The 22676-nt window shown below is 45.1% G+C and overlaps 1 protein-coding gene across 1 annotated transcript in view; it reads right to left on the reverse strand.

The window, feature by feature from the left end:
* The window catches only part of chrd (chordin), an 83763-nt gene extending 61654 nt beyond the window's left edge, over positions 1-22109 (reverse strand). Inside the window, exons 1-2 of the mRNA XM_059945188.1 lie at positions 22074-22109; positions 19660-19770 (exon numbers count right to left, since the gene is read on the reverse strand). The gene's annotated coding sequence lies outside the window, so the exon portion shown is untranslated. The remainder of the gene's footprint in view (positions 1-19659; positions 19771-22073) is intronic.
* Positions 22110-22676: the final 567 nt, after the last annotated feature.

The following is a 22676-nucleotide window of genomic DNA, read 5'->3' on the forward strand; positions in this document are numbered from 1 at the left end:
TCTTCCCGCTAATTTTTGCTTTGTTGTATGCCCTCTCTTTTGCTTTTACATTAACTTTGACTTCCCTTTAGCCACGGTTGTACTATTTTGCCATTTTTGTTTTTGGAATACATCTATCCTGCACCTTTCTCATTTTCCCCTGAAACTTATGCAATTGTTGCTCTTTTGTCATCCCTGCCAGCATCTCCTTCCAATTTACTTCGGCCAACTCCTCTCTCATACCACTGTGATTTCCCTTACTCCACTGAAATACTGCAATGTCAGACTTTACTTTCTCCCTATCAAATTTCAAGTTGAACTCAATCATATTGTGATCACTGCCTCTTAAGGATTCCTTACCTTAAGCTCCATAATTCCCTCTGGTTCATTACACAACACCTTATCCAACATAGCTGATGCCTTAGTAGGCTCAATGACAAGCCACTCTTAAAAAAAAAGCCATCTTGTAGATTTTCAAAAAACTCACTCTTGAGATCCATTACCAACCTGATTTTCCCAATCAACCTTCATGTTGAAATCTCCCATGATTATCATAATACTGCCCTTTTGACGTGCCTTTTCTATTTCCTCTTGTAACCTGTAGTCCACATCACAGCTACTGTTTGGAGGCCTGTATGTAACTGCCATCAATGTCCTTTTACCCTTGCAGTTTCTTAACTCAACCTACAAGGATTCAACATCGTCTGATCCTATGTCACATCTTTCTACTGATTTGATGTCATTCTTTATCAGCAGAGCCACGTCACCCCCTCTGCTGACCTTCCTAGCCTTCTGATACAATGTGTAACCTTGGACATTCAGCTCCCAACTACAACCATCCTTCAGCATGATTAAGTGATGTCCACAACATCATGCACAACAATCTGTAATAGTGCAACAAGACCACCCACCTTACTTCTTATACTTCATGCATTGAGATAAAACACTTTGAGCGCAGCATTTGTACCCTTTTTGATTCTGCATCTCCAATGTACTGATACTCACCCTGCTGCCTGCAATTACGTCCTATTGTCTGACTGCCCTTCTTGACAATCTGACTGCATGTTATCTTTGCTTTTTTACCATCCGTCCTACCCTGAGTCCCTTCACTCTGGTTCCCACCCCCCTGCCAAATTAGTTTAAACCCTCCTCAACAGCTCTAACAAACCAGCCTGTGAGAATATTGGTTCCCCATGGGTTAAGGTGCAACTTGTCACTTTTGAACAGGTCATACTTCCCCCAGAAGAGATCCCAATGATCCAAAGACCTGAAGCCCTGGCCCCAGCATCAGCTTCTCAGCCACACATTAATTTGCCAAATCACCCTTTCTCTATCCCCAATGGCGTATGGCACAGGCAGCAATCCAGAAATTACTACCCTGGATGTCCTGCTTCTCAGCTTTCTACCTAGCTCTCTAAATTGTCTCTTTGCTTTTCCTTCCTATGCCACTGATACAATATGTACCAGGACATCTGGCTGCTCTCACTCCCTCTCCAAGATGTTGTGGACACAATCAGAGACGTCCCTGACCCTGGAACCTGGGAGGCAACGTACCATTAGGGTGTCCCATTCACATCCACAGAATCTCCTGTCTGTTCCCCTGACTATTGAGTCCCCTTTCACTACCGCTCCCCTCTTCTTCCTCTTTCCCTTCTGCACCATGGACCCATGCACAGTGGCAGTAACCCGGTCTCCGTGGCATTCGCCTGGAATGTCAACCCCCTGAGGCCACGTCCTTGCTACGACTGAGGCCACGTAGCTTCCCCGCCATCCGTCCCCACTGTTTTCCAATAAATTAGTGAATTGGACTCACTGTATTCCACATCAACAATTTCCAACAGGGTTTTGCGATCACAAGAAAAGTGACTAAGATGATTTCTTGCTATTCGACTGCAGATCTCCTTTGCATACCCACTCCGATGCCTCTCTAATGTAGGCATCAACAATTCTAGCTTAAATAGGAAGCATATCAGCCCCAAAGCCAAACAGTCTCCATGCTCCAGCACCCATTCTGTGATATTATATAGGAGCTACCTAGACGATGAGGAGTAGGAAATGGTTAGCCTGGAAGTATTGAACACACTACTAGTTGGTAGTGCCCCTCATCCATGAGTTGAAATTACCAAGATTCTTCAATGGTCCCATCTTTAAATCTTTGAACATGAAATGATATGGCATTGGTATGTTTTAGAAGCCACCTGTACTAGAAAGTAGACTCCAAACATACCAAGGGTGTAGAGAGTTTTGCAGCCTTCATATGCCGATTCGTTGCACTGGTTGGGGTCAAGGTTTTGTCCATCTGTTCTAATAGCACTGAATTTGAGTGTAAACATTCAATGCTGAACAGTTGATTATCTAAGGTTAAGGATAAGCACAAATTCTCATACTTCACTGGTCCTTTCAGTAAGAGATTCCTCTGTTCTCATCTCCTTTGGATTCCCATATCTGGGCAAACAGCATGATGCTGAATCTATTGTGATTTATTTGTCTCTAGATTTAAAGCCTACTGTCTATACCAGGACTTAGCTAAGTATGAACAGGTGGGATAGTTTCGACATAGGCACTATGTAGTTAATATCAGCACTTTCTGTAAGCACCTTCAATGAAACCAATTGATTTCACTTAATAATTCCTCCAGGTATGCCAGAAGATGCAGTCTCTATACCAGAATGACTACACCCTGGGAAGGTGGAACTCAATAATGAATTCTCCAGCTTTGGCTAACTCACTCTGTCCTTCTGTCCATATCAGGCCTGCCCACTTCTGCCCATCATCATTATGGTGCAGTTTTTCAGTTCTCTTTTAGTATAGTCTGGTTTGCTGGCTAATTTCTCACCACCTTACAATTAGCAACACATCCACCAGACAACAAAGCATAATCTGCTTCTTAATTGCCACTTCAAGTCATTTGTTTTCACACTATAGGAGATACTCCTTATGTTCAATCTATTCCTTCTCCAACTTTTCTCTTTTTGAAAAGTAACATTTTCTCTCTTTCCCAGGTCTGATGAAGGGCCTCAGACCTGAAACACGAACTGTTGGTCTTTTCACAGATGCTGCTAGCCCCATTCTAGAACGTTCTGTTTTATTATCTTGGGCTTTTCCTACCCCCCTGACGTTTGATTCCTGTCCCTGCTCCATCAAGTCCAGCAGAATGCTTTTATAACAATCGCTATGATACCATCAGCATCTTAGTGTAAAATGTCACTGTGGCTTCCAGAAGAAATTCTGGTGTCCCCATGGCAATTTCATTGCAAGTGTTTGAATACTTTGTTGCATATTCCATGACTTTATCATCTGGAAAGCTCAGATTTTGCCTGAGGCCGAGCTTCTTTCTGTTCTCTCTCCCCTTGCAATTTTGATTACAGTGGCCCCTCCTCCCATCAACTCCATCCTCCAATCTTCAAATTCTATTTCCACAACTACCAGGATGTTAAAACCAATAACCGATGTCCTTCCCTCACTAGGTTCAGATGAGCTACGTCACCATTTAGTGGGCATCCTATCAAATTTGAATGGTTTTTGTTACTTGTCGGAAAGAACTACTGTGTGATCCCAGAGGCACATTCAATTCTTTACATCAAACTAAAGTAACTGCAAACTTGCACATTATAACTGCAGTTTGAAAAAAAAACAGGCTCAAATATTTTTTCAGGACCTTATTCACATACTGATTGATGTAAAAATTGGAACTTTATCAATTAATGTCAAGATTTCTTCATCTTTAGCCAAAATCCATTAAAACCACAAATCTTATAGCAATGGGTGATGCCAAAGAGTATCATATTTTCAACTGAAATTCATTAGATATTCTCTTACATTCAGCAACACTTTCCAGTAAAACTACAATTAAAGTTTTTTGTCTAATTCTGTTCTAAAAGTAGCTAGAATTTTTGAAAGGCAGATACCAACTTGGATGAGTTTATTTATGGGTGCCTGCCTAGCCACAAAGAACTGGAGGTCAGGGGCATAATCGGTGTTTTAACATACTAACACCCATGGATGTGAGAAATACATTATTGAAAACCAAAACATAACAACTAATGCAAAACACATGATATCCGAGAATTACATCAATATCATATTGAATCTATTTTAAGTGATAGTCCATTGAAACACATCTACAACTTGAATGCTTTAACAGCAGATAATCAGTTCATAATGAGTATTCTACATATATCTCATTACTGTCGTCCAGGTTACCCGTAACAAATAGAGAAATACACAGAAGTTATCAAATAGAAACTGACCACTCAACACCATCAGTTTGTCTTGACTTCAAAATTCCCTGTGAGGAACTAATGTTAAAAACATCTTTCTCACACATCATTATTTCTGTAGTGCATGGTTCATTTGGCTTAACGTTACACAGGCAGAATATTCTGCCATTTCCCAATAATTTATCAATCATTTTCAGTACACTGAAGTCTTTTTGTCTTTTTGTCAGGACTCATTTCCCAGTTAAAACCACAATTCAGTCATATCTGAGCAATGACATGATATTCAGAATGGGGACTAGTTGGAATAGTGCTAAAAACCAATCTGTTTGGTCTGGTCCAGGACACAAAGCATTTGTAGTCCAACCTATTCAGCAAGATTTCAGCAAAGAGATATTTGTAATAGCTTTGTTTGTTGCTTTAGAATTTAACTGTGACACCCAAATTTCTCACGGTAAGAGTCAGCTCAAGCCAGCCAGTGTTGACTAATCAGGAATCAGAATCAGAATCGGGTTTATTATCACCGGCATGTGATGTGAAATTTGTTAACTTAGCAGCAGTGGTACAATGCAATACATAATCCAGCAGAGAGAAAGAAAAATGATAATGAATAAATTAAAACATAATAATAAATAAACAAGTAAATCAATTACTTGTATTGAATAGATTTTTAAAAATGTACAAAAACAGAAATACTGTATATTAAAAAAAAAGTGAGGTAGCATCCAAAGCTTCAATATCCATTTAGGAATCGGATGACAGAGGGGAAGAAGCTGTTCCTGAATCGCTGAATGTGTGCCTTCAGGCTTCTGTACCTCCTACCTGATGGTAACAGTGAGAAAAGGGCATGCCCTGGGTGCTGGAGATCTTTAATAATGGATGCTGCCTTTCTGAATCACTGCTCCCTGAAGATGTCCTGGGTACTTTTGTAGGTGAGTGCACAAGATGGAACTGACTAGACTTATAACCTTCTGCAGTTTCTTTCGGTCCTGTGCAATAGCCTCTCCATACCAGACAGTGATGAAGCCTGTCAGAATGCTCTCTACTGTACAACTACAGAAGTTTTTAAAGTTGATCCTTGAATTCATCAAGGATCAACCTTATTTGCCAGATATAATTATTATTACATGTATTAGGAATTTGCTGTGGTGGGTTGCTGTGACATCCAACAAAAATATTTTAACAATTATAAAGATAAAAAACATAAAAATAAAGTTAGAAGTATGAATATGGAATAAAAAGTGCATAAACATACAAATACCAGCATATACAATATTTACAATGTAAACTGCATTATAAAAAAGTGGCTTAAAGTTATCTAATGTCAGTCTGCACATTTTAAAGCTGAGTTGGCTTGTACCTGCAAATGGAGTTGGAAGTCATTCCGGAAGCATTGGTAACAGACTTTGAGAGATGGTAAAACATGGGTGGGTGCGGGCACACAGAATGCTTTGATGGCATTCTTTGATGGCAGATGGCCCTGAATGCTTTGATGTAGTAAGGTGGAAAGAGGAGAGGTCTTCTACCTTTGGGGCAAGAAACCTTTGTAGCAGACAGTCAAGAGGCAATGTGAAGGCTAAGGAACCAAGCCCAAGAAATGAAGACAATGGATCAAGAGGCCTTGGTAACCTTACATGTACATTTAAGATGAGCAAAATAGGTTGTCCCCATCTCCCACCAAATACAGCATATCCTCATACACCATTCAGCAATAGAATGATATTCTTTATCAATCCAGGTTGGAGCCTAATATTCAAAACATTCTCCCACAACTTACCGCAAACCCCGTGTCTGATGTCCACACTTCAGAGATGGTACATGATGTTAATAAATTTTCCTTGGAAGCAATATCACATATCAGTCAAGTACATTGGGTGACATCCTCCAAAATAATCCTCTCTCCTGCAAGACACGATGACACAAAATGGCTAGAAGCAGCGCTAAGCCTCCTAGATGCATGCACAGTTCTATTGGCTGCATGCCTTGGAGGATATACTCATGATTATCAGTTTAACCACCATACTGCAGCACACTGATCCTTAATGGCATACAGATATATGATTTACAGATGGTCTAAGAAGGCTCCCTTACTTACCTCTCCCTTCATCCCACCACAATCCCCAGTTTGTCCTCTCCATAACTTGATCCACATGTCTTTGTCGTTTCAGACAGATGAGAATTCCTCTGTGGTTAAACTTCACAGCATGAGAGTGATGAAGAAGTCTCTTCTTTACACTTGCAGCCTCTGGTTTGGATAATGGATTGGTTGTGAAATCTCGAGTCAGACTACGGTGAAACTCAGAAACTGAGGAACAACGTGAGCCATATGAATTTTCCCTGGTGTGAGAGAATACCCCACTAGGTTGTCAAATCCAGTTTAAAAACACTTGACAAGTTGTCTTAGATGCTTGAGCAATAGGCACACAAAATGCTGGAGGAACTCAGCAAGTCAGGCAACATCTTGGAGGGGTATAAACATTTATTTAAACACTTATACATTTAAACATGCCCCCCCTATATAGATGCAGCCTGGCCTGCTGAGTTCCTCCAGCACCTTGTGTACGTTGCTCAAGATTTCCAGCATCTGCAGAATCTGTTGTCTTTTTCGACCCCTGAATATTTTTGAATCCAGCCAGTTATTAAAAATACCAGCCGTTATTTTTGTCCATCACTGAGGGTGGAACACATTCTCTTTCTCTTCCTGCTATTGAACATTATCTTCACCGCCACACACAAAGACCACTTTTACTTTCTTGGAAGCCAATTTCCACAGAGGCTGATATTCATGATGAAATTCATCAGTCTCCAATACATCACCACAGCTTTTGAAAGTTCAAAGTAAATTTATTATTAGAGTACATATATGTTACCAGATACAACCCTGAGTTCATTTTCTTGTGGGGATACTCTGCAAATCCATAATAGAATAATAACCATAACAGAATCGATGAAAGGCTGCACTAATATGGGTGTCCAACTAGTGTGCAAAAGATAACAAAAGTGTGAGAGGGAGAGGGAGAGGGGCAGGGAGAAATAAATATGGAGAACATGATTTGAACAGTCCTTGAAAGTGAGTCCATAGGTTGTGGGAACATTTCAATGATGGGGCGAGTGAAATCATCCCTTTTGGTTCAAGAACCTGGGATAATAATTGTTCCTGCACCAGTGAGAAGAAGCAGGACCTGGGAGGTGGAGATCCCTGATGAGGGAAGCTTCTTTCCTATGACAATGCTCCATGTAGATGTGCTTAGTGGAGGGGAGGGCTTTACCCGTGATAAATCGGGACGTATCCACTACTTTTTGTAGGATTTTACATTTAAGGATATTGGCGTTTCCATACCAGGCTTGATGCAGCCAGTCAATATACTCTGCACTACACATCTACAGAAGTTAGGCAAAGTTTTAGATGTCATCTCGAATCTTCGTAAGCTCTTAGAATGCCATGCTCTCTTCATAATTGCACTTATGTGCAAGACAGGTCATCTGAAATAATAACACTAAGGAATTTAAAGTTGCTGTCCCTCTCCACCACTGATCCTCTGACTCGTGGACCTCAGGTTTCCTTCTCCTGAAGTCAATAATCGACTCTTGTTGATATTGAGTAAGAGGATGTTGTTGTGGCACCCTCAACCAGATTTTCAGTCTCCCTCCTATATGCTGATTCGTCACCACCTTTGAAATGGTCTATGACAGTGGCGTCATCAGCAAACTTGAATATGGTGTCAGAGCTGTGCTTAGCCACACAGTCATAAGTATAAAGCAAGTAGAGCAGGGAGCTAAGTACACAGCATTGAGCTGCACCTGTGCTGCTGGAGATCGTACAGGAGGTGTTGTTACCAGTCCATATTGACTGGGGTCTGCAAGTGAGGAAATTCAATTCAAGACATCTGAAGGTCAATCAAAGATCAAGACCTCAAGCCCAATACAAAGCTAGTTTCTCCTGTGCACTACCTACAGCAGGCACCTCAAAGGACTGGAGGCATAGGACCCATGTGTTCTATGCACAATCCTCCAAAATCCATTGACAGGATAATGTTGGTGGTAGGTATTTCCCGTTCTTTCTGAGCATTCATCAGAAGGAAGTGTTCTACTTCAAGTTTCAAAATGGCATCAGATTAACAGAAGGGCAGAGAGAGCCGACTGCAGCATCCTCACCTGCTCGTGAGATTCCTGGCGAATGACAATCTAAGATGGAGAAGGGTCTCCTGGGCTGGCACTGATAACCTCAAATGTCCGACAGGAGCTTGTGTGAAGCTGAGTGAATGAGTGGAAGGAACAGACCACCAACCTGCCAAACCCAACAAGAATCTCCTGCTGCACTTTGGCACACTCTGCTAGTCCAAAATTACCCTCATCAGTTACCGTAGATACAAAGAACCAGAGATGAAGTAAATTATGGTCAACCCTTACAAGAAAACTGAGAACATCAAAAACCCACAGATGCTGGAAATATGAAATAAAACAGAAAATGCTCGGAACACTCAGTACCCATGGAAAGAGAAACAGAGTTAATCTTTCAGGCCCAAGACCTCCTGTTAGAATTTGCTGAGTGTTTTCACAAACTCCTATTTCTAGTAAAGAGAGAAAAAATGTTATCTGTATTTGAAAACTGCTGAGCATTTGGGAAACCTGGAATAGTGGGCTTCCTGTTCACAACACCTCCCCCAAGTGCCTGTAACAATAGCTTGAAAATGTTGAATTCTTAATGTTCTTTGAAATGCCTTAACTACTCATTGTGCAAACAATTAAACTTAAAGAAAAATATCCTCGCTGTTTTATCAGTGATGAGCATCTTTGCCAGGATGTCTCCCAGTCCAGGAAAAAGAAACCCAAGGACATGCTGAAATTAGAAACAAACTGAAATTGTCACCTAAAACTCTTCAAGGCTCTTCTCAACCACAAAATGAGAACCTTTAGATCAGGACACTGGGAGGAATTGAAACATGTGCAGAGGGAGCTAAAGGAGAAAAATCAAGGTGGCTAAAGAGGAATACAAGAGAGAGCTGGAGAACCAGCTTGGGCAGAGTAGCACGTGGGAGGTGTGGAGAGGTATGAAGAACATCACTGGCTTCAATCAGACTAGCTGTAGAGCCTCGGAATGCAGCCTTGAATGGGTAAATGAGTTAAACCAATTCTTCAATCAGTTTTGACAATTGCCCTCCTGTTCACACTCCCCTCAGCGCACCAGCCCAGGTGCTGAGGCACCCAACGATTCCTCAGCACCAACACCTCCCCTCCTCCCTTCCTCCCACCTCCAGTGGATGAACAACACAGGCTACCACTGTCTACACCCCCTCCATCCCCTGCACCCACCCTCCACACCACCACATACCAACTGCAGGTGTCCTGATCTTCACCTCCCCCAGCCCTCGCCTTCCACCAACTCCCCAGTCATCGCCTTCACTACAGAGCAGGTGAGAAGGGCTCTGGGGAAACTCGGACACGGCAAAGCATTGGGACTGAATGGTGTGAACCCCGAGGTCCTGAAGGAGTGTGCTGAGCAGATGCGTGGAGTTCTCCGGGGCATTTTCAATCTGAGTCGCAGCCTGGAAAGGGTCCCAACTGCGTGGAAAGCATCATGCATGGTCCCAGAACCCAAGACAAGCCAAATGAAGTTCTTGAATGACTACCGTCCAGTGGCCCTGACCTCACACATCATGAAGACCCTACAGAAGCTGGTGCTGGCTCTCTATGACCCCTGGTCAGATCACTCCTTGAACCCCTGCAGTTTGCCTACTAGGAGCACATTGGAGTCGACGATGCTGTCATCTTCCTGCTGAACAGAGCTTACTCCCATCTGGAAACAGGGCAGCACTGTGAGAATCATGTTTTTGATTTTTCAAGTGCCTTCAATACCATACAGCCCTCATTGCTGGGGGAAAAGTTCCGTTCAATGCAGGTTGGCACCATTGTATCCTGGATAATGGACCACCTGACTGGCAGAGCACAGTTCGTGCAGCTTCAGAGCTGTGTGTTAAACATGGCTATAAGCAGAACTGGGGCCCCACAGGGACTGTACTGGCTCCCTTCCTGTTCACCCTGTATACCTCGGACTTCAGATACAACACTGAGTCATGTCATCTACAGAAATTCTCTGCTTACTCAGAAATAGTTAGGTGTCTAGCGGACATGAGGAAGAATACAGGGTCCTGGTGGAGGACTTTGTTAAATGGTGCAAGCTGAATCATCTGCAGCTCAACATCAGTAAGACAAATAAAATGGTTATGCACTTCAGGAAGACTAAGCCTGTGCTGTTCCCTGTTACTATTGATGGTGAAGATGTGGATCTGGTGGGGACCTACAAGTGCCTGGGGGTACACCTGGATGATGGACTTGAATGGAGCACTTACACAGAGGCTGTGTACAAGAAGGGCCAGAATCACCTCTACTTCCTAAGGAGGCTGAGGTCCTTTGGAGTATGCAGGCCTCTCCTTCACTTGTTCTACCAGTCTGTTGTCGCCAGTACAATTTTCTATGCAGTGGTGTGCTGGGGCAATGACATCAACACAGGTGATGCCAACAGGCTCAATAAACTGATTAGAAAGGCAGGCTCTGATATAGGAGTCAAACTGAATACGCTGGAGACTAAGCTGTGGTAGAACAAAGGATCCCATGGAAAATCCTGGCGATTCTGGACAATGTTTCTCACCCTCTGTATGCCACCTTGGTTGAACAGAGGAGTACTTTCAGTGATAGACCAAGAAAACTGCACTGCTCCAAAGAGCACTATATGAGGTCATTCTCATCCTTGGCCATTAGACTCCATAATGAGTCAACCTATAGCCAGGGAAGAGATGATCCCCTCCTGTTCGACTCTTATTAACCTCTGTTTAAGCTCTGTTTAGCTCAGTTTACCACACCCTGCCATCGCGGACACCCTGTCAATACTAGCATCACTTCTTATCTGGTCGCTGCGAATGTGCACCCATTACTGTATAGTATTATGGTAATTATTACACTACCAACTTATCGGAGTGAACTTGTAAATCTTGTACATCTTTCTTTTTAAGGTAACTCAGCTTTTTCATTCTTTCTTAGCTCTCTTCCAAAATTTGTACACTGTTCACTTGTAATGCCACTGTGAAACTAATTTCCTTTGAGATCAATAGAGTATCTATCTATCGAAGAGGCAGAATGAGAAAAGTGAAACAACGGATCATCTCTACACAAAACAGACCTCCCAAGAAAATATATTCAGCAGCCACTTTATTAGTACCTCTGTAGCTAGTAAAGCAGTCAGCGAGTGCATGTTGGCAGTGTTCAGCTGCTGCAGCCCATCCACTTCAAGGTTTGACGTATGGTACATTTGGGGATACTCTCCTGCTCACCACTGTTGTAACACATCATTATATGAGTTACTGTCTCCTTCCTGTCAGCTTGAACCAACTAGCTATTCTCCTCTGACCTCTCTCATTAACAAGGTATTTTCGCCCACGGAACTGCTGCTCACTGGATGTTTTTTGTTTATTGCACCATTCTCTGTAAACTCTAGGCACTCTTGTGTGTGAAAACCCCAGGAGATCAGTAGTTTCTGAGTTACCCAAACCATCTGGTCTGACACCAGCAAGCATTCCATGGTCAAAGTTACTTAGATCACATTCCTTCCCCATTCTGACACTTGATCTGAACAACAACACACACAGAATGTTGGAGGAACTCAGCAGGCCAAGCAGCATCTATGGAAAGAAAGTACAGTCGATGTTTCGGGCCAAGACCCTTCAGCAGGACTGCTACTGTGCTTTCACTGAAGTTGGCAAGATAAGTAATAAGGATGAGATGGAGTAAATGTCAGAGACCTGAGCAAAACTCCAGCCTGCGTGAAGAGGCACAGCAGGGAAATAGTGCAGGCACAAATTCATGACCTCATCTCCCTAACCAAGGAAAAGACAAGCATGTTAGTGTTATCACATTACCATAACCATTTCTCTAGAAAGGAGACAAGTCTCTTTGTCAATGTTATCTTGAGGTTTTTCCTCTGCCTGCCACAGGGAAAGAATCATAAGAATTTTCCTCTACCAGTTGCAGAAGACTTCCTCATGATTCAGTTTATCAAGAGGCATGATAGAGGTGATTGTCACCCTGTAATAAATCTAACGATGCACGTGGGAACCAGCATAACCCTTAGAAGTGGCCTTCCTTGAACACACAGAAGCTGTCACCTATTAATCAGGAAGGATTAAAGTGGGATCAGAATCAGAATTGGGTTTAATATCACTGGCACATGTTGTGAAGTTTGTTCTTATGGCAGCAGTACAATGCAATACAAAATAATAGAAATAACAATTCTTACAATAGAAACAAAAGCATAACAATAGAAATAAAGAATTACTAAGTAAATACATGTATTTAATAACTAAAGACATCCTCTGAGCCAGGATGCGGCGCGACGCAGCTTGCAGCGGCCACTCCGGTGCTGATATGTTATTTGTTAAGCGGGGTGCCATGCACAATTCTAATCTGATGAAAAACGGACGTGGGAGGTCGGAGGAACATCTGGAAATCTCCAGGAAGACCTTCTTCATTGCTGCTGCTACTGTGAGGTCCGGGTCTCTGCTGAGAAGAACAGGCTCCAGTCCTTGGGGTCACGTTGCTGGTGGACGTTGGCAGGGGTATCTTAATACGCTCGGCAGAGGATGGTGCTCAGAGAAGCTGTGCTGGAGGGGATGGTCGGAGGGGATGGTCGGAGGCTCGGAGGTTCGACGGACTCAGAGTCCGCTGCAGTCGGGGCGCTTTCAGTGTGTGTTGTGTCTGCGAGGCTGGGTTCGATGGAGCTTTCATTGTTTGCTGCATCTGCGAGGCTGAGTCAGGCGGCGCCGTGGAAGTCCATAGCGGGGGTATTCCCTTCTGCCACCTGCATGGGATAACGAGTCTATCGGGACCCTGAGGACTTGTGGAAACTGTGTGGTGGTTTCTTTCAAACTTACAGTCTTTTAACATCTTTGGACTATTTTTACTATGCCCATGGTCTGTTTTTCATCAATTATGCTATTGTTTGCACTGTTGTAACTATATGGTTTTGTGCAGGTCTTGTAGCTTTAGTTTTCGGTTTTGTTTTGTCTGGTGGATATGGAGCTCCTTTCCGGGGAACATGCTAAGATGGTATTGTGGCGACCCAGTTTCTGCGCAGGCGAACCAGCTCACAAGTAGCCAGCGTACAGGGAGAGACTTTGGTAATGTACCTCTGACATAATTTCCGCCCGGAGAGGCAGGCGCTAGGGATTAAATGCCAGTGCTGCAAAGTTTGAATAAACTAGTCTCGAAACGACTTACCGACTGCGTGTCGTTATTTCAGCGCTGTGTGTAGCACATCGTTACAGTGGTGACCCCGACGGTCCAAACGGGATTTGGACCAAAGATGACCGACTCTTCATCTTTTCGCTAAAACTGCCGACTTTCAGGATGCTGCGACCATGTGCGTGGTTTAGCCAAGCAGAAGCCCAGTTCCAGATTTGCAGATATCCTCCGATTCCACGCATTACTACCATGTGGTAAGCACCCTTGACCAAGAGACGGCCTCCCAGGTTGTGGATTTCATACAGTCGCCCCTGGAAGAAGGCAAATATGAAGCATTCAAAGTGCTGCTCATTGGGACCCTTGACCTCTCATGGCGTGAGCGAGGTGCCCGCCTGCTTCACCTGGACGGTTTGGGAGACAGACTGCCGTCAGCATTGATGAACGAAATGCTGGCCCTGGCTAACAGACACAAGCCCTGCCTCATGTTTGAGCAAGCGTTCGAGCGACTGCCCGAGGACATACATCTGCTGCTGGCTGACGCAAATTTCAGCGACCCCTGGAAGGTGGTGGCCCGGGCAGACGTGCTGTGGAAAGCCAAGAGGGGAAGCGTGGCATCCGTCGGTCAGATTACCAGGCCACGCGCCCAACAGCAGACCAGACCAGGCCCATCAGGGGGGCGCACACAACACAGAGACAGGAGTGAGGAGGCCAGTGAACAGTGCTGTTTCTACCACCAGCGGTGGGGCACAGAAGCCCGCCGTTGTTGCCTGCCCTGCAAGGGCCAGGGCCAGCTGCCACTAATGACTATGGCAGTTGGCCACCAGAACAGCCTCTCGTACGTCTGGGACAAACAGTAGCTTCTTGGTCGACGCCGGAGCAGAAATCAGCATCCTGCCCCCAACGGGGTATGACACCCGCAACAGGAAGCTAGGACCCACCCTGAGGGCCGCAAACGGCAGCACGATACGGACCTATGGCACCCGCAAAGTGCAGCTGTAGTTCGGTGCCAGCTGGTTCACGTGGGACTTCACACTGGCCGCCGTGGCCCAACCACTCCTGGGGGCGGACTTCTTGCAAGCTCACAGCCTGCTGGTCAACTTGCAAGGGAAAAGACTGGTACCTGCCGAGACTTTCCAGATGTTCTCCCTGGGTGAAGCCAAGTTGCCGGCCCCACACCTGGACTCCATCACGCTGTCGGACAATGAATTCACCAGAATCCTGGCGGACTTTCCATCGATTCTGGCACCACAGTTCATGGCAACCATGCCCAGGCATGGGGTTCAGCACCACATCCTGACCCAGGGACCACCCCTCCACGCCCATGCACGAAGGCTCCCCCTGGAAAAGCTCCATCTGGCGAAGGAGGAGTTCAAGAGGATGGAGGAATTGGGGATTGTACGGAGGTCCGACAGCCCATGGGCCTCCCCCATGCACATGGTGCCCAAAGCAGCCGGGGGTTGGAGACCATGCAGCGACTACCGAAGACTGAACGAGGCTACAACTCCAGACCGTTACCCCGCGCTGTACATACAGGACTTTGCAGCAAACCTGCATTGGGCAAGAATCTTTTCCAAAGTAGACCTCGTCAGGGGGTACCATCAAATCCTGGTGCACCCTGAAGACATCCCCAAAACAGCACTCATCACCCCGTTCGGCCTGTTCGAGTTCCTCCAAATGCCGTTTGGCCTGAAGAATGCTGCACAGATGTTCCAGCGGCTAATGGATGCAGTGGGACGCAACCTGGACTTTGCGTTCATCTATTTGGACGACATCCTTATAGCCAGCAGTTGTCGTCAGGAGCATCTGTCCCACCTCCGCCAGCTCTACTCCTGCCTGAGTGATTTTGGCCTCACGATCAACCTGGCCAAATGTCAGTTCGGTCTCGACACCATTGACTTCCTGGGCCACAGGATTACCAAAGATGGGGCAACACCTCTGCCCGCCAAGGTAGACGCGATCTGCCACTTTGCCCAGCCCAACACGGTCAAAGGCCTGCAGGAGTTCGTTGGTATGGTGAACTTCTACCACCGTTTCCTCCCCTCAGCAACCCGTATCATGTGCCCTTTGTACACCCTGATGTCAGGTAAAGGCAAGGACATTACTTGGGATGAGGAGGCCGCGGCCACTTTCGTTAAAGCCAAGGAAGCCTTGGCAGATGCCGTGATGCTGGTGCACCCCAGAACGGACGTTCCAACACCCCTCACGGTGGACACAACCGACGCAGCAGTCGGTGGGGTGCTGGAGCAACTCATCGAGGGGCGCTGGCAACCCCTGGCGTTCTTCAGCAAGCACCTATGACCACCAGAACTCAAGTACAGTGCTTTCGACCGGGAGCTGATGGCACTGTATCTGGCAATCCGGCATTTCAGGTACTTCTTAGAAGGCAGGCCGTTCACCGCGTTCACGGACCACAAACCGTTGATCTTCACATCATGAAGGTGTCCGATCCCTGGTCGGCTCGCCAGCAGCGACATCTGTCCTACATCTCCGAGTATATGACGGACATCCAGTATGTCTCGGGAAAGGACAATGTCATGGCAGACGCACTCTCCAGGCCAGCTGTCCAGGCCCTGTCCCTGGGGGTGGACTATGCAGCACTGGCGGAGGCGCAGCAGGCAGATGACGAGATGCCCAGCTACAGGACCGCAGTCTCGGGTTTGCAGCTGCAGGACTTTCTCGTAGGCCCAGGTGATAGGACCCTCCTGTGCGACGTGACTACTGGCCAATCTCGCCCCATCGTCCCGGCAGCCGGGAGGCGACGAGTTTTCAACTCCATACACGGTTTGGTGCACCCACCTATCAGGACAACCATCCGGCTGGTCTCCAGCAAGTTCGTGTGGCACGGACTTTGCAAGCAGGTCAGTGAATGGGCCAGAACGTGCACACAGTGCCAAACAGCCAAGGTGCAGCGGCACACTAAAGCCCCGCCACAGCAGTTCAAACCCACCCACCGGAGGTTCGACCACATTCATGTGGATATTGTGGGCCCCCTACCAGTGTCCCGAGGAGCGCGGTACCTCCTAACTATGGTAGACCGGTTCACGAGGTGGCCAGAGGCGGTCCCACTCACCGACACATCTGCCGATTCCTGCATCCGAGCACTGATCGCAACCTGGGTAGCATGCTTCAGGGTACCGGCCCACATTACCTCCGACAGGGGCGCCCAGTTCACTTCCAGCCTGTGGTTGGCTGTGGCCAGCCTGTTGGGAATGCAGCTACACCACACTACTGCCTACCACCCACAGTCGAAAGGACTGGTGGAATGCTTCCACCAACACTTGAAGTCGGCTCTCATGGCCTGGCCTGAGAGGACCCAACTGGGTGGATGAGCTTCCCTGGATCCTGCTTGGAATTCGCACAGCGGCCAAAGAGGATCTGCACGCCTCGTCGGCCGAGTTGGTGTACAGTGCACCCCTGGCCATCCCGGGAGAGTTCATACCAGCCCCAAGGGGACAAGAGGAAGAACCCACAGCAGTCCTGGACAGACTACGCGAAAGGCTCGGCAACCTGGCCCCCGTGCCGACTTCACAGCACGGACGGACCCCGACCCATGGACCCAAAGACCTGCAGTGCTGTAAGTTTGTGTTTGTACGAAGGGGCGGACACTGGGCACCGCTACAGTGGCCATACGAGGGGCCGTTCAAGGTGATCAACAACAATGGGTCCATGTACGTTCTGGACATTGGGGGGAAAGAGGAGGTTTTCACCGTGGACTGACTCAAACCAGCCCATGTGGACTTGGCGCAGCCGGTTGAGGTTCAGGCACTGCGGTGCAGAGGCAGACCTCCCAAACAGAGGCTGATCCAGACTGTGGACATTGGGGGGTGTATCGCCGGTTCTGGGGGGGGGAGGGGGGTTATGTGGCGACCCACTTTCCGCACAGGCGAACTGGCTCACAAATAGCCAGCGCGCAGGGGGAGACTTTGGTAATGCACCTCTGATGTCATTTCCGCCCGGAGAGGGCGGGCACTAGGGATTAAATGCCAGCGCTGCGAAGTTTGAATAAACTAGTCTCGAAACGACTTACTGACTGCGTGTCGTTATTTCAGTGCTGTGTGTAGCACATCGCTACAGTAGTGCGACATTAATATGCTGCAGCCTCTCCGGACTCTGGATTGGGGATTGCCAAACGTTACGTGGATTTTCTGGTGTAGTCTGTTTTGTCATGTGCTTTTGTGATATCATTCTGTAGGAATGTTGTCTCATTTTTTAGCTGTATTGCATTTGTGGTTTCTAAATGACAATAAACTAAATCTGAATTTGAATTAAGTTAACTAAATAGTGCAAGAAGAATAGAAATAAAAAAAGTAGTGAGATAGTGTTCATGGGTTCAGTGTCCATTCAAAAATCAGATGGCAGAAGGGAAGAAGCTGCTCCTGAATCATTGAGTGTGTGCCCTCAGGCCTCTGTATCCTTTAGAAATTGCCAAACTTTTGTCATCATCATCCACCTGCTTCATTATGAACGATAAGCCAAGATCCTCATTAAGGATCTGCCATTGACTAAGTACTGGTTAAGTCAGTCCGTGCCAACACATCAACCATCTTCTCAATCTTCCTCACAGTAATATTTTACTTGACTTCCAGCAGGAGTGAAGCAGGAAATGCTATAATCTTCATTTTCTTCACTCCAGAACCTAGATCAACCAACCACAGTCGTCAAGTTCCAATATACTGACAACACTTTTAGCTTCTGCATAGTTAGAGGCGGAACTCCAGACCAATACTGATTTCTCCACAAAGTATGAGACAGAAAACACTGCCAAGTAAAAGATCCTTCATCAGTTTGCTCCCACGAGCACAGTTAGCTCGGCCAGCAGTCAATATGGATCACTTCCTATGACACGATAGCCACCTATCAGCAAGAGCAGACTTTCATGATGAAATTCACCAGTCTTGGGTGTACTCATGCAATATTTGGTCACCTGAGAAAAAAGGTATTTGAACACGAGTACTCAAACCAGGCACCAGGTTCCTGGTCTGCTGAGTGATAATGTATGCACCACAGCCTTGAACTTACAGCAGTACTGCAGGGGTCTTAAAGTACCACCAACACTGTATCTTCAAAGTCCTTTGGTGGGATAGGCCAACAGGTGTGCACGGAAGCCATGTGAAAACAGTGGGAGGCCCTTACAACAATCCAAAAACTCAGGCAAGCCCTTGCTTCAACTATGGCAGAGTCAATAATCATCTTAAAACCCACAGAACAATCATGGTAGCAACATCTACCTTCAAGGGGTTCCACATCCAGGGCAAACTGCCCACTCAATTGCATTCCATCAACCATCCTAATCATTCATTCCTTCCACTATCAGCAGACAGTGACCGCAGTGTGTAAGATCTACAAAATATCCTGCAGTTATTAACCCTGGCTGCTCCAGCTGTACTGTCCAAACCTGCAGGCTTTGCCACAAAGAAGTATTGACTGCAGTTATATGAGAACATGACCACCTGCCCTTCTGGTAAGGACAATCCCGCTTTGAAAATACATTGCATTCATCATCAATGGATTTATATTTTGCAACAGTGAGAGTATTTTCACCAAAAGAGCTCGAGTACTTCATGGAGCTGATCACCATCACTTACTCATGGGCAATTCGTAACGGACAATAAATGCTGGCCACAATGATCATGCCTGAATAGGAATGAAAAGTCTCAAGGGACAGCCTAACAGGAAGGGACAAGTAATATTTAACACAGCACTCTACTACCAGATTAAGGTTGTGATGAACAATTCATAAAGTTAAAACATGCACAACTATGTTAACAATATTTTGAGAAACAAGGACTATTTTAGAAGTCTGAAGATCTGTATTGATCTAAAAGAGAAAATCTATTAAACCTAAATTTTATGACACATTAACTTATTACCTTGAGTACAGTCTGTGCAGTTAACAACCACTCCCCTGCAATTTATTAAACTGACCTTTGAAAAGCAAAACTTGTGCTGATTTAGCTAGCTACTTTTATCTGTATAATGTAAAAGAAAGATCAAAGGCTATTTTCTAAATGTCTCAGTTTTGCTTATGATATATGATAAAATTTAATGTTTTCATCAATATTATCAACTGGAAAATATTCTATCCTTAACTTTACAATATGCATTGCTTGCATTTAATCAAAACTCAAACTTCCCTTCTTCACCACAAATAAATAATCTTTCATGTCACCTTTCAATTAATCATTGTTGTTAATGAACTAAAATCAATTTCAATCAAGGCATTCCTTACCTTGAGTTCCTCAAAAAATGAATGCTTGTTAAGATGTCTTCCCTTGTCTGCTATGGTAGCGTTAGTTCTCTTTAGAAAACTTCTTCATCTTTGGGATGTATCTATCCAATCCTTTCCAAAATGTCCAGAGAAATTCCAGCCATTATTATTCTGCCTTATTCCCTGCCGGTATCCCTTTCCAATCAGCTTTGGCTGGCTCCTCTCTCACAGCTCTGTAATTTCCTTCACTCCACTATAACACTGATACATCCAACTTCATCTTCTCCCTCTCCATCTACAGGGTGAATACTATCATATTATAATCACTGCTTCCCAAGGTTCTTATACCTTAAGCTCCCTAATCAAATCTGGTACATTACACAGCACCCAATGCAGAATTGTCTTTTCCCCTAGTGGAATCAACCGCAAGCTGCTCTAAAAAACCATCTCATAGGCATATCTCATATTCCCTCCTTTGGGATCCAGCAACAATCTGATTTTCCCATTCGATTAGCATATTGAAATCCCCCATGACTATCATAACATTGCCCTTTTTACATGCTCTACCTCCCATTGTAATTTGTATCCCACATCTTGGCCCTGCATACAACTCCCATCAGGATCTTTTTACCTTTGCAGTTTCTTAACTCCACCCACAAGGACTCTACATCTTCTGATCCTATGTTTCTAAGGATTTGATTTCAGTTTTTCACAACAGGGCCACCCCATCCCCTCTGCTAACCTGCCTGTCCATTTGATATGTGGTGCATCCATGGATGTCAAGCTCCCAATTATGACCTTCTTTCAGCCATGACTCAGTTTAGCCCAAATCATCGTACTTGCCAGTCTGTAATTGCACTACAAGATCATCTTCCTTATTCCATATACTGTGTGCATCCAAATATAACACATTCAGTCCTGTATTCATCACCCTTTTCGATTTCACCCCCATGTTACACATTAACTCATCCCACTGACTGCAATTTTTCCCTATCATCTGTCCACCCTTCCTGACAGGCTCACTACACACTGCTTGTGTACTGCTGCTCCATCTTCAGCCCTATCTTCTTTGTTCCCATCTCTCTGCCGAATTAGTTTAAACCTTCCCCAAAGCTGAGGCAATCCTGCCTGCAAGAATTTTGGTCCCCCTCGAGTTCAGGTGTAACCTGTCTTTTTTCCATAGGTCATACTTTCCCCAGAAAAGATCCCAATGATCCTGAAATCTGAATCGCTGCTCCCTGCACCAATTTCTCAGCCACGCATGTATCTGCCATACCTTGCTGTTCTTATCCTCACTGGTGCATGGCACAGACAGCAATGCAGAGGTGACTCCCCTGGAGGTCCTGCTTTTCAGCTTTCTACCCACCTCCCTAGATTCTCTCTTCAGGACCTCCTCCCATTTCCTACCTATGTTGTTGGTACGAATAGGTACCACAACTTCTGGCTGTTCACCCTCCCCCTTTGGAATGCTTTATCCAAGCAAATGAGTATATTCTATCACACTTCTGACTTGTGCCTTGAAACCTGTAAGAAACCAGATCGGTAATGGCCAGGGAGTTGGGCGATGAGTCACTCAGCAATTAATGCAATACTGCATAAGTATCATGGCTATTGCATTTGGTTTATGATCACTGATGATTTCTAAGATATTGAGAGTGAATGATTCACCAGTGATAATGGGGACGTGTGTCACATAGAAGCCAGCAATGTGATATTTGCGTTTATAGCCATCTAAATAAGTCATGTGGGCAGAGAGCATAGCGATGTCATTCCTATGAGATAAGCTCCAAGTGTAGAGTTCCTTACCTTTGCTAGAACAGAACAAGTACTCTTCTTTCAGAGTCCTGTAACTGTTATTGTAAGTACAATCTGCTCACTCTCAGGCAGGATCCAGGGTCTCCTTTCATACACAGTGACACAAATTAGTACAGTATAGGGAAAAATCAAATCAGAAGAAAAATGGGTTACATCTTTAACGTAAGCATTCTTTCCTCGTATAGTTTGTGCAAACTCCATGCTGCCAGCTAAAACAGACCTGTATGGTTCAATGTCCTGACTGCAGGCCAAGACCGTTTAGCATTGGTTACAGGGGACACATCAAAGGAAGGCATGGACAGCTCCAGGCAACTGTCATTCTTAAAGCTGCACCAATTTTTAAAGGAAAAATTAAAGCAATTTAGTCAGTGTACGTGAGTGCAACGGCTGATGGCAGAAGTACACAAAGACTAGAAGCTGGAGTACAGTAAGAAATAAATCAGCCAAGCCGGCTCTAAGTGCAGCCTAGGTACAGAACAAGGTGTACAGATCACTCAAAGCCCACATGGGGAAGCTAGTTATGATTGTAAAGGCCAATGATATTCTTAAGTGGGAAAACAACACTGAAATTCAGGAATATTGAATGCTGCAATGAGGAAACAGAAGGCAATATTACTCACAGAACTTGTTCAAGGTGAATGACATCAGAGCTGCATTACCAAAGTCTTCCCCCACGCGCTGGCTATTTGTGAGCTGGTTCGCCTGCGCAGAAAGTGGGTCGCCACAAGGTATCACATTTGCAGAGTCTGGAGGCATTGAAATAATAGAAGGCTATAAATTTTTCATAAGCAGCCAAAATTGGTAGAAATCATGAATGAAAATATCAACATGTTCAAAGACCTATTAAGGTATTGTTACTTTAGGGAGATTCTGGATCATCCATTCACAGGCAAGTTGCATATATTGTCTAATTTTAAGAAATTTTAGGAATGCACATGAAAGAATAGAATCAAAAGAGTTAGGCAAACAAGACCTACGTTTGATATGACGTGGAGAATTTTGACTTCTATGTAGGTGGTAGTGAAGACTACCAAGGAATTCCATTCCAATCAGGACAAAAATTCCACTTACCGCAGTTCTAAAACTTCTGTTGTGTAAGTTGAGATAGTGACACCTTCTTTCCAGACACCCCGGCAAGTGCAAACATACCCCCCCACATCCAGTCTGTCTGGTCCTGTTAAAAAGTTATAAGTTTCAATTATTCCTTGCCATGGATGCTGCCT

The sequence above is a fragment of the Hypanus sabinus genome, chromosome 2 (genome assembly GCF_030144855.1).
Source record: "Hypanus sabinus isolate sHypSab1 chromosome 2, sHypSab1.hap1, whole genome shotgun sequence".
NCBI classification, from domain to species: domain Eukaryota; kingdom Metazoa; phylum Chordata; class Chondrichthyes; order Myliobatiformes; family Dasyatidae; genus Hypanus; species Hypanus sabinus.